General features: G+C 49.1%; 1 protein-coding gene and 1 long non-coding RNA gene across 2 annotated transcripts in view; one reads left to right on the top strand and one right to left on the bottom strand.

Moving 5' to 3' along the window:
• The window catches only part of MFAP3L (microfibril associated protein 3 like), a 187,746-nt gene that overhangs the window by 73,634 nt on the left and 101,424 nt on the right, over positions 1 to 12,688 (bottom strand). The gene's annotated exons all lie outside the window — the stretch shown is intronic.
• On the top strand, positions 7,429 to 12,329 carry LOC145521438 (uncharacterized). The gene is made up of 2 exons (XR_014065387.1): positions 7,429 to 7,676; positions 9,755 to 12,329. It is a non-coding gene; the product is annotated as an uncharacterized LOC145521438 (long non-coding RNA).

A 12,688-nucleotide genomic window follows, 5' to 3' on the forward strand; every position in this document is an offset into this window, starting at 1 on the left:
TGTTAACAAGTGACCCTGAAACTCGATTGTTTAAAAGAAGCACTCCCCATCTCACACGGCGTCTGGGTCAAGACTCGGGGATGAGTGAGTCTGGACCACGGTTCTCAGGGGCTGTAGCCAAGCTGCAGCCTCCTGACCTCTTTCCCAGAGCCACTGCTGGAGGTGTCAGTCCCTCACCAGGGAGACTGCCCACAGAGGCTCAGAACTGCTCACGCAGCGCTGCAGGGAACTCGGCCTCCTGCAAGGGGTGATGGGGAGGAGAGAGGGTGAGAGACAGAGAGACAGAGGAGGCAGGGAGGCCAAGGCAGCTGCAGTCTTTTACGATCTAATCTTGGGAGTGACGTACCATCACTTGTATTCTATTACCCATAAGGCTCGCTCTGTACAGTGTGGGTGACAACCCCGTAAGGGGTGAATGACTCCAGGAGGCAGGAAACATTGGGGTCATCTTGGATACTCTTCGCCATACAACACTCTTATCACAAGCATTTAATCACCTTGTAAACTATTTCCTACAGCATTATTTCAATGAGTTAATAATGCTTATTAACTTCATCAAACTATTGCATAGTAATAATAATATTTAATTGCATTCTACTGCTATGGGCCTTCAAACTCAAGTACAAACGGACATTAAAAAGTTATGAGGCTGTTATTTTACATTTTTTAAATTGAAGTACAGCTGATTTACAATGATGTATTAATTTCTGCTGTAGAGCAAAATGATTCAGTTATATATGTATAAATACATACATTCTTCTTTAGATTCTCTTCCATTATGGTTTATCCCTAGATACTGAATATACTGCCTTACAGTAGAATCTTGTTATCCATCCTATAAATAACAGTTTGCTCTTGCTAAGCCCAGACTCATAATACTTCTCTCCTCCACCCCCTCCCCCTTAGCAACCACAAGTCTGTTCTCTGTCTGTTTCTGTTTTATAGATAAGTTTATTTGTATCATATTTTAGATTCCACAGATAAGAGATATTACATGGTATGAGGGCGACAGAGGATGAGATGGTTGGATGGCATCACCGATTCAATGGACTTGAACTTGGGCAAACTCTGGGAGGTAGTGGAGGACAGGGAGGCCTGGCGTGCTGCAGTCCATGGGGTTGCCAAGAGTCAGACATGACTGAGTGACTAAACTGAACTGAACTGGGAACCTATGGACTTATTCTGATGATGCTGGCTGGGCTGTGATCACAAACATGCCTGGCACCCTTCTTTTGAAATTACAATCAGAGTCTTGCAGCATTAGTATTTTCAGTAAACTCGAAGGTGGTATGAGGTAGTTATGTTAGCAAGCGGAACATTCATTGGATTCATTTTTGTTCTGCTGTTCAGTTTGTGATATCAAACCAGATGTACAGTCAAAAATGTGTTTTTGGCACTCAGCTGCAGCTTAACAAAGTGATATTTCTTTGCAAAAATAAGTTGTCATAAGAATGAAGTATATGTGGATGAACACTATTGACTCAGAGATTTTAGTGCTTTGGGCTTTGAATGTATCCCCATCCATACCACCTGCCCAGTGAGTGTCCTGAAACATTTTTTTAAAGTACAGTTCTTGGAATAAGTTGTAGTTTTATAGAAACTTACACCTGCCAACATCCAGTCTTATATTTACACTAGCTGTGAAGTTTGCTGGCAAAGGAAACTGTGGACTATGAGCATTGTTGAGTCAGAATGGAGTCTTGTTTGACTTTGTTTCTCCTCATACTGGGTACACAGGACACGCTTAAGACACACTTGCTGAATTAATGACACCCTGAAATTCTGGTGGTGCAAAAAAAAAAAAGACACTTCAGCTAATAGTACTTGCCTGGTGGTCTAAATCTTAAAATGAATCATGTTGACAACTAGTACCTGAGTGTCCTTTTTTAAACCCTATGAAGTGACACCATAAAATTTGCTCATTTTTCCTGAGTCTTGCAGTAACATTTGAGCTGAAGTAGATGGCAGGCTGAAAGACATGCGCATTTCCCAAACAGCCCAAACACCCCAAAAACAAAAAGTAATCACCATCAAAACAAACCAATCACCCTAGTCAGGAACAGAATTTTTTAAAAGCTTGTATCCTACTCTAACCTTCTTTGCAGTCGCGATGCGTGTATTTGTGTGTCTCCCACACTGAAACCATCGCAGTTACCGGTTTTCTCTAAGACATCCGAGAAGTATGTGTGGCCCGTGCATGTAATTACAGCCTTCTCAAACAACTGCTGGGGATGGGTTAGGGCACTGGGGAAATAGACAAATTGCTGCCATTTCTCAGAAAGCCAACGTTGTATCAGCAGGTCTACTGTGGAGGAGAAAAACAACCCAATCTCAAGGCTGGAGTAAGTATTACTCTCATCACTCATGTTCTCACATAAAATCTGTGGTTCCTGCCAAGCCCTCTACAGAGACATGGCATGGCTTTCTGATATAGTTGGTTTCTTCCTAATTAAGTGATAACTTACACTTTCAGCAAGAATCAGGGCAGCTTCCGATGCTGAAACCCTGAGATCAGATCATTAAAGATAAAAACAGAACAGATTCTAATGAATGGAACAGAAACCCCCTGAGGGGCTCTCTAATAAGAGGAGAAGGCGCTGGGTGCCAAGGAAGAGAGTGGGCCCTGGTGGAACCCTACGGGCTCCGTCCGCAACATGCAAACCAGCGGGTCTCCTCTGCACCGGCCTTGCTCACTGCCTGGCTTCTCTCTCTCTTAAAATATAACTTCGCATTTACAGAAGTTGACAGAATAGAACAAGATAAGAACGCCTAAGTGTCTAACAAAACCTTCCAATATTTTTACATTTTCCCCTATTTTCTTGCTTACTCATTCCCTCCCTCTGTACAAGCACATACACACACTCACACCCCACACTTTTTTCTGAACTGTTTCAAGTAAGCTGGAGACATGCCTTTTACCATATGATACTGTAGCATCTTATTTCCTTCAAACAAGAAAAGGATTTTTTTCTTACATGATTGGAACAATTATCAACACCTGGAAAATGAATTGTGATGTGTACCTAATCTATGGATCTTACTCAAGTTCTGTCACTTATCTGACTGATGTCCTTTAGAGTAAAAGGGATGAAGTCCTGACCCGGGTCCACACAGGAGGGATGGCAGGTGGTTCCCATGTCCTAGTCTCCTTTAATCTGGAGCAGCTCTGCTCTCCCTCATGACCTTAACAACCCTGAACTATACTTTGCGGGTGGCCCTCAGGTGGGGTCTGATCAGGTTTGGTGACGGCTTTCAATGGAACTTCGTAAAAGGTGCAGTATGCCAAGAGGTACCTGGTGCTGGCTGTCCCAATGCTGGACGTTAACCTGATCAGCTTCTGAAATCCTCCCTTCTGTTCTGTGCCATGAGGCAAAATGACAGTGTGGAGACCCTGGGTCTCACACCTGGAGGGTGGCTGTGCGCTGGTACTCTCCGTCTGTCCCATCCTAGGTCTGCTTCAGACCCTGGAGGTGGACACCCGGCACCATCAGCGGGCTCCTCTGTCGCAGCCTTAGAACAGATTCATCCAATGGGAGATACCAACAAAAGGTCCGAGTGGGGAGGAGAAGCTGGGGGGACACACCCCGGGGCCCCTCACTGCTGTGCCTGTGGCAGGGGCCACAACCCTCCATGATGTGCTCCAGTTGCCCATTCCCCCGCCCTCTCAGCCCTGGACAGGGGGTGGTCGAGGTGGCTCCTGCTGTGGCCCCTCCCCATCACGCCTTCCTGGTGCCCTTTGCTGCACACGCCCCTAACAGTGGTCCTTTGTTAGACTTCATCCCTTAGACCTGACTGAATCCTCTCCTGCACTACGTCTCTCACTGGCCCAGCTCTCACTCTGTGTGGGATTTCTGGGAAACAGACGTGGAAGAACAGGCCACTTTTAGAGAAGTGTGACCAGCGGTGTGACTTTCATCATTAACAACAGGACTTCCCTGGTGGTGCAGTAGGTAGGAATCCGCCTGCCAGGCAGGGGACATGGGTTTGATCCCTGAGGCAGGAAGATCCTACATGCCTTGGAGCAACTAGGCATATGTGCCACAAATCCTGAGCCTGTGCTTTAGAGCCCAGAAGCCGCAACTACCAAACCATGTGCCGTAACTACTGAATTCCATCCACCCTGGAGCCTGTGTACCACAGCAAGAGAAGCCACTGCAATGAGACGCCACACGCTGCAGCTGGAGAGTCATCCCTACTCACCACCCCTGGAGAAAAGCCTGAGCAGCAATGAAGACCCAGCACAGCCAAAAATAAATACATAAATAAATATATTTTGTTTAAAAAATAAAAGAAAATTTAGCCCAAAGGATTGTGTACCATAATGGCATATTTGAGTATATAACCACAAGTCCTTAGGTTACCCAAGATCTTTCCTCCAGGAGTTAAAGGCTGGCGACCCAGGATGGGTGAGACAATTCCAAGAGGCACAGCAGGGCCAGTCTCAGAATTAAACCTCATTAAATCTATCAATACAGACACAGAATCCTGCAGTTCAAAGTCCTTAAGATGTACACTATCCTGTTCCTCCTTCACCAGGATTTTATGACAAGCACCATCACCCCCCACAGGGTCTGTCCTGGGCACCACTCCTCGGGGTGGGCGGAGTTGCTCTCTGCCTTCCTCCAGGCTCCTTCCTCCCCCCGAGTACCTTTCTTCTTTCTCAACACCTTCCACGTTGTTTAGTCCCTTACTTTCTGCTGACTGTCTTTCCCTGCTGATGTGTTAACTGACATTTAACGGAACAGCTGATAGTAATTTAAGATGCCACTTTACCTGGGGTTCTGAGTTCTAAGGAAGGCTCTAAAGCAAGGGGTTCAGGGGGTGGGACAGACTCAGAGTTTGGCATTAACAGACACAAATTATTACACAGGATGTGTAAACAACAAGGTTCTACTCTAGAGCACAGGGAACTATACTCAATATCCCGAGATAGGGACTTCCCTGGTGGTCTAGTAGTAAGATTCCCACTCCCAATGCAAGTGGCCCAGGTTCAATCCCTGATCAGGAAACTAGATTCCATGTGCAGTAACTAAGAGTCTGCATGCTGCAGCTAAAAGACCCCACAAGCTGCAACTTAGCCCCAGCACAGCCAAATAAATAAAATACTTTAAAAATCCTGTGATCAACCCTAATGGAAAAGAATATTATAAAAAGAATGTATATATGTGTATAACTGAATCACCTTGCTGTACAGCAGAAATAAACACAACACTGTAAATCAACTATACTTCAATAAAAAAAAAAAAAGCAAGGGGCAGCTCCAGCACTCAGAGAGATAGGCTAGATGGTGCAACCACAGGAGGTCTGCTGTCACATTCTGGGGTAAGGAGACCCCCACATGCCCCACAGATAAGGAGCATCTGGGCACGGCTGTCAGAGGTATAGGGGACCTGGGACAGACCTCCCTTGAGGCGGGGGGTTTCGGGGGGATAGAGAGGAACTGTCTGGTCCCTGCAGAGCTCCTTGCTTTTCTGTAAGGCTTAGGGATTCGGAGGGTCAGCCTGGGAGGCACCCCGACCCCTGTGTCTTCTTTCAGGGAACCACAGGACAGGTGATGATGGATGTCCCCAGTGTCAGAGTGTTAAAACGAGGAGCCACAGCCCCACATGCTGCTCAAAGAGTCAGGCACATGTGACAACTTGGGAGGCCGCTCCCCAAACCCTGCTGACAGTTGGCTCTCCCCCAAGGCCATCACCTGTAACACACACCCTTTGTAACATGCAACCTCCCTGTTGGCCACAACAGGTAATTTCTCCCAGGTAGGTGCACAATGTGGATTCGCTGTGCTCAGCATCAAATTCCTGGAGTGGGCAGAAGAAGGGTGAAGTTTTCGCCCTCCATGTGCCAGGAGACAGCTGCAGGATAAGGGCAGAGGTGAAGCCCCTCTCCTGGCTCTGCAGACAGAGGAGAGCGGAGCAGAGCGATGGCTACCCTCGGAGACCATGCACCTCATCCAGGAGTCTCGAGGGTACTGTGTGGGGCATGAAACCATTACCATGGATGAAGGGGGCTCTGGATTGTGCCCAGGAGAGGGGGGCGCTGGTTACCTGTGAGAGAGCCCAGCCCTCCCCCCAGAGCCTGGACCCAGGGTACTGGAGATCCGAAATCAGTGCCTTTCCCGACGGCCCGAGCCCTGCTGTCCCTGCACTCACACAGACATCACACTCTGTAGAAGGCCCTCTTGACACAGGAGAATGAGGTACTTGCCTCCACCCGACTGCCCTGAACACAAGACACAGCCTTCCGTCCTCGCCCTGCGCCTCCACACTGGCCCAGGGCACTGGTCAGCGTGGCCTTGCTGCAGCCCAGAGCTCTGAGCCATCAGTGCCTCCCTGGTTCCGTTCAGCAGTGACCAGGGAACTGCTGCATTTCCGGATCCAGCCCTGAAAAGTTTCCATACCTTCCTCCCACGTCCCAGTTCAACTGTAAAGAACGGAGAGCGGTAAAGGAAGATTTATTTCACAGAAGTCCAGCACCGAGGCGAGGCGGCTCAGAGCTCTGCCATGTGGGGCTTTGGGAAATGAGGTTGAGATGATCTTTTACAAACTGCAGTTCACCTTCAAAGAGGCTGACTGCGATTTCCTGTCAGCTTTGTTAATTACCTGCCAGGCGAGATTCCTCCTCTCTCTGCTGAGGACTGACGCCCCCAGAGGGACCCTGGCCAGGCTGGTGCAGGAGCATTTACCAGCCAAACAAAGTGCCTCAAACTGGGGCAGGCAGCCGCCAGCCAGGTCTGAGAATAAAGTATCTGGGGGGCAACTGCTCCCTCCATCAGAAAACTGGACCGCGTGAGGGGTTCTTTGGGGCCTGGGGTTTCCAGATCCACCCCTGGTATCTCACTCTAATGAACACACTCCACCTATCCGAGTGCGGGGCCGTGAGGCACGGAGCCCAGCAGAGGACAGCAGTCTGCTGCGAGGGGAGAAGACGCAGGGGCGGAACGGGGCCACAGAGAACCCGGGCCGCCCTGGGCTCAGCCCACTGTCCCAACCACGAGTCCCCCGTGACAGTCAGGGTCCCACCATGGACGCGCGTTCCAGTCCTGGGGCTCAGAGTTTATCTGGGTCAGGGAGATGCCACAGGACTAGGAGGACCAGAGAGGTAGAAAGAGGAGTAGATTGAGAGCAGACGTGTTCTCAGGGGAGGGGGCACAGCGGGGTGAGGAAGAGGGATCAGCGTCTGGAGAAGCGCCTCCTGGGCACGAGCGCCTCCTACAAGGACGGGCGAGCAGGGAGAAGTCTGTTCACACGTCCTGTGCTCCCTCATCTCTCACTCGGAGGAGTTTCCGGGGTTCTCCTCTGGGAGGACAGAACTGGGTCACTCCACCCCGCCTCCTCCTCGAGGGACCATGTGCTATTCTGCGTCTGGCCCTGCCGCCCCCCTGCTCTCCACAGAGCGGGTGGAGGGCCCCAGTCGGACCTTAACAACTGGACACACACGCGAGGCTGCGGACGCTGTGACCTCCGACGGCCCTGCCTGCCGCTGGCCTCCGAGCCACGCCTGCGCAAGACGCACCTTTGCTCCCCCAGGCAGCCTGGGTGCCTGCCTCCACAAAGCCTTCCCACCCACCTCTGGACACCTTTGCATCACTACCGCGTGGATGCCGTGTTTGTCTCTTTCTCTCTTCATTTTCTACTGAGGAAGTCGGCAGTTCCGAGTCTGGGACCACATCTCTGGTAAACGTCCTTGGTGGGCACACTGCAGGAAGCACGGAGACGTGGGGTGGGGAGTGTCCCTCAGTGAGTGTGCAGTGAGTGTGGACAACAATCGGGACTAGGCGATCCCTGCTAGGAAGGCGAGGGGGAGGCGGAGGAACGCGGACAGGACAGGCAGGGAGACTCAGAGGGAGTCGCCCCTTCCACCCCCCACCCCACCTGTGATGGTGCCACGCCTTTCACCTGCCCTGGGAGAGGATGGAGTGTGCGTGCTTCACACCTGACAGCTGGCGGTAAACACATCCTCTTTAAACCTCGGTCTCAGCCATCAGCCTGTCTTTGCGCATCTGAGCCGCCCTCCTCTTGGGCTTGGTCCTGGCAGCAGTGGCTGGGGGACACTTGTGCTGCTGGGCCCAGGGGGCCTGCTGGGGGAGGCACTGAGTGGACATCAGCATGAGGGGGGTGGTGTTCTCTACCTCATCACCTCCCCACGGCCCAGGTCAGAGGCTCCCCGGTCACTCCTTCCCCTCCATCCCCCCAGCGACGCAGAGATCCAGAAGGCTTTCTCTGTAACGTTTTATTTCTGAAAAGAGATAAGAAACAAACAGCCGGGGGTCTTTTGAGGAGGGGGTTGTCTTCACCTTACAGGGAATGGTTTGAAAACAACTGGCTACAACAGGTCTCTCCGAAGTGCCAGGCAGGACCCCAGCCTCCAGGGCCTTACCTGAATTCCAGCCTCTTGTCTCCCGTGAATCATGCAGGTCATACCAATCTCAGGAGTTTGGGCAAACTCCTGGAGATGCTGAAGGACAGGGAAGCCTGGCCTGCTGTAGTCCATGGGGTTGCAAAGAGTCGGACACGACTGAGTGACTGAATACCACCACCATACTGATCACAGGAGGCTGTGGGGAGTGTACAGCACACATGAGCTCTGAGCGTGGTGCCTGTAATGTAACACGAGTCCCCAAAATGAGGGCTGTGAGTTCACCTTGGTTTAGGATTTCAAATAATCTGCTCTTTGCTGTCTAGAGCTCTGAAGGGTTTTCTAGCTTAAATCCTGTTCTGTGACTTGGCTTGAGCCTGTAGTGCAGGGCGGGGTGAAGCTCCTATTTACAAGTAGGATGGGAAGGTCGGTTTTAGTGAAAATCTCAGAGGACAGAAAAAAAAAACAAAAAACCACAAGCTTCAGTTTTTCTTAAAAATAACTCCCTCTTCCCCAGGAGAGGGGAGACATCTGACCTTCCTTCCCATCGTTTCATGTTGTGGGGAGAACACATAAGTGAGTAAGTGAGTGAGCGAGCATGTATGTCTGTGTGTTTCCAAACTCCTCTCTAATTGACCTGGGGATGCTGTGTCTGTGGTCCACTCTGCCCTTCTGAAAACAAACCCCTCCCAGGTAATGCCCTTGGAACAGGTGCTTATGTCTGCTTTATTTGCTTCTTGGTTGTGCTGGAGGATGGTGACAGTTGGGAACTATAAAAGAAAGAAATCTAAGAATAGAAAGAACTAGATCAACCTTACTGTACTTTTTCTAAACAGATGGACAATCCTCGAAACTGAGGTTGTGAAGACCTGGTTTATTTATTTCAACTACCGTGTGTCTATTTAAAAAAAGAGACTCATAAAGAAAACCTAATGGATGAATAAAACAAGATTTATGGCCCTCAAATATGTGAGGGTATCCCAGATAAGACTAATATTTTGTTTCTGAAAAAGGTCTTTTCTCATGCAGTGTTGTATCGTTTGTGTTTATTTGAGAGTTCATATCTTGGGACATTAGTCAGTTCTTTTAGCATAAAAGATAAGAAGAAAATCTTGGAGATAAAGTCTTGGCAAAAACAAGGGGAAGAGGGATAGGCTTGCTGTAGAAAACACTGTCTTATAAATAACTGAGCTACAAAATTTCTTGAAACTAGAGAAATACTGTAGGTGGAGTTTCATGTTTATGAAACACCAGTGCGAACATTATTTAATAAAAGTGCTTGAACATATAACAGTGTAATGTTTTTCAGGCCTTCATTAAAAAATATTTAATTCTCACTTCTTGGGTTATCTAATTTTACCTTTCCTTTTTTGTGATGCTTTCTGTCTCCTAAAAGGAAGGACTGGCTTGGCTTCCGTTTATGAAGATGACCCCTGGGTTGAAGTTCAAGGACACACTGAGCGTCTGCCCACTGGGCTGCTTGCTGATGTACAGACGGTCGGGCTGGAGGCTGACTGGCCTGTGACTCTGGGCGAGAAGCCACTGCTCCTCTTCCATAATTTGTTCCACAGGAACGAGATTAGAGCTAATGAACTTATTCATTAAAAAGCACTTGAGTAGCCCCCAAATGAAAAGATGCTAATGCAGCACATTACTGAAAAAGAGAATTCCCTGATCCTGTACTTGTCTTAGTCAAAGAATGATAAAAGAAGGATTTGGTAGTTAGATTCTATTCTGCACTATAGCACAGCTCTAGGCTGATTGCTGGGGCCCCCAGAAGATACAGATGGGTGCCCACGGACCCAGCAATGACGGTTCATTCTGGCAGAGGTTTCTGCTCTCCTGGCCCCCACTCCACTGGCGGAACCTCAGTCCCAGGTGTTTTCAGACAAAGGAACAATTTTCAATTTTCAGTGGTAAACTTGTACTCCAGGGCAACTGTCACTGTGGAAAGTCAAGGCAATTCATGAGCATGAAACATAAGAGAAATAAACAGACAGGGTTTGCTCATCTTTTCCTGTGTGGCCTCTGGAAGCCAAGAGTTTCCACCCACACAGTGAACATCCCATCTTGCCCTGATGCAAGTCAAACGTCACAAGAGCAAACTAAAAGCAGATAATTACTGAATGTGCTGACTGTACTTTGCAGGTGTGATGGCTGTTGAAGAAGGTCTTTTTGCACAATTCCATCAGCCGTTGCCTTGGGTTTTCTTCCCCTTATATCCTGTCTGGCCCCTGCAATGGCCTTGTGCTTGGAATTCTGATTCCACAGCCCTCCCCTCTGTACTCTGCACTCTGCTGGAGTGATCTTCACAAACACAAGCTGAACCAAGACCAACTGTACTGAAAATTCTGCACTAGCCCCTCATCACCAGACTAATACCCAGCTTTCTTAAGGAGGTATCCAGTGAGGATTGGTCTTTATTTTGCTTGAACCTGGAGCATGTAATTGGGAGGGTTGCCAGCAGCTTTTGGTGGTGGTGTGTTTGTTTGTTTGCTTGTTCTTGCTTTCTAGAGGGAGAGACTGCAATTTATCTTTGGGAAATCCCTTTGTTCTGAGTGACCATTATGGCAGCGACTTTTGGTTATGTAGAGGTAACAAAAGAAGTAATAAGGACTCAAATGTTATTCCTGTGGATGGAACTGATGAGACACCCCAACAGAAAATGCTGCAGAACGAGATGTTAAATGGCCTATTTAATAAGGTAATACATACGACTAAAATTTATTGAGCCAAATCCTGTGCACCAGGCACTCTCCTAAGCTTTTAGTATTAATTCATTTAATACTCATAATAACCCTTTTACCATCCCTTGCTACTGATGAAATAGAGACACAGAAAGGCTCAAGAGCATAACTGGGATTTCGGTCCAAGTGGAATAACGCCAGAGCCCACCCTGATGAGCATGTTAGGGGGGCGGGGCCCTGCAGAGTCCATGACACTCTTCCCTCCTCCCTTCTGAGTATCCAGTGGGCACTGTCTCTGAGCATTTGCACGTGAGAAGTGAGGCCTGCAGCTTGATCACGGCTGGAGAAATATGCTGTTTAAGCCACTCTGGGGGAAGGACTCAGAGAAGTGTAGTGCAGCCCAGATGGGATCCTGGTATCCTCTGTTGGTGGTCCTTAAAATCAATCACTCAGGTATTCAGAAGTATCCTGTGGACACCATTTTGGGTCTCATTTGATCCATCTTATTCCAAATAAAAGGTGGGGTTTTATGTGGAAAGGTTGACTGTTTCTACTGTCAATTGTTCTGGGGAAGATAATCCAAAAATAGGCATTTGAATTGTTAGAGAAACATTTTATATTAATATTTTGGGTGCTCACAGGGTTGGACTTTGACTGCTATGTGGGGCTTTGGAGGTATCCCTATGATGGAGGGTAAACTAACCTGAGAACTCAGTAGGGACTTAAGTGTTGGCATCAGCAGTGCTAAGTAAATCTGCTCACCAGACCTGCAGTAATGCCTTCTGAAGGGTCATGGTTTGGTATGAAGACACTCCTCAAGGCCCGAGAGGGGTTGGCGAGGTCCTCACCTGTGCACCCTTCTCCTTCCCTGCTGGTCTCCCTGTGACACCTGGGATTTCCACCCAGCTCAGCATGGTCTTCCAGGCTCCATGCTATTCCTCAACCCAGACATGGAGGCTGTTCGGTGAATTTAATGTCAACTTGGATAGGTCACAGTACCCAGACACTTGGTCAGATGGCAGTTTCATGTCAATGTGGAAGTATTTTTTTAAAACTGAATTTACATCTAAGTCAGCAGACTCTGAGTAAAAGAGATTATCCTCCATAACATGGAGGGCTTGGTCTAATCAGCTGAAGGCCTTGGGGGCAAAGACTCAGGTCTTCTGAGGAAGAGGGATCCTGCCTTCAGACGACAGCTGCAACGCCAGCACTGCCCCAGGTCTCTGCTGACCTGCTCCTCAACTCCCCCAGTCAATTTCTGAAATAAATCTCTCTCCACACACACCCCCTTTGGTTCTGTTTCTTTGGAGAACTCTGAGTAATGCGGAGGCCCTGACTGTGTGCACGCAGGGTACTGGACGGCATTACAAAACTGCTCATCCCCGCAGACAGCCCCAGGGAGGGGAACGCGGCAGCTCCTGTCCCAGTGGGAGCGTCCCAGTCCCGTCCTCCTCACACCACAGCACGGAGCCGGGTCTCGGGGGAACAGGCCCCGGGGTGCCCTCCCACAGAGGAGACCCCAGTCTCAGACAGCTGGCGCGACCCCCTCGATCCCTGTGGTCACAAGGCCCCAGCCCCCAGTGCCAGCCCAGCTACAGACCTGGGACGAAGACAACGGAGGGTGGGGCAGGACCTTGAGCAGC

Source organism: Giraffa tippelskirchi, chromosome 1 (genome assembly GCF_054371585.1).
Source record: "Giraffa tippelskirchi isolate mGirTip1 chromosome 1, T2T-mGirTip1v1.2.pri, whole genome shotgun sequence".
Lineage (NCBI taxonomy): Eukaryota > Metazoa > Chordata > Mammalia > Artiodactyla > Giraffidae > Giraffa > Giraffa tippelskirchi.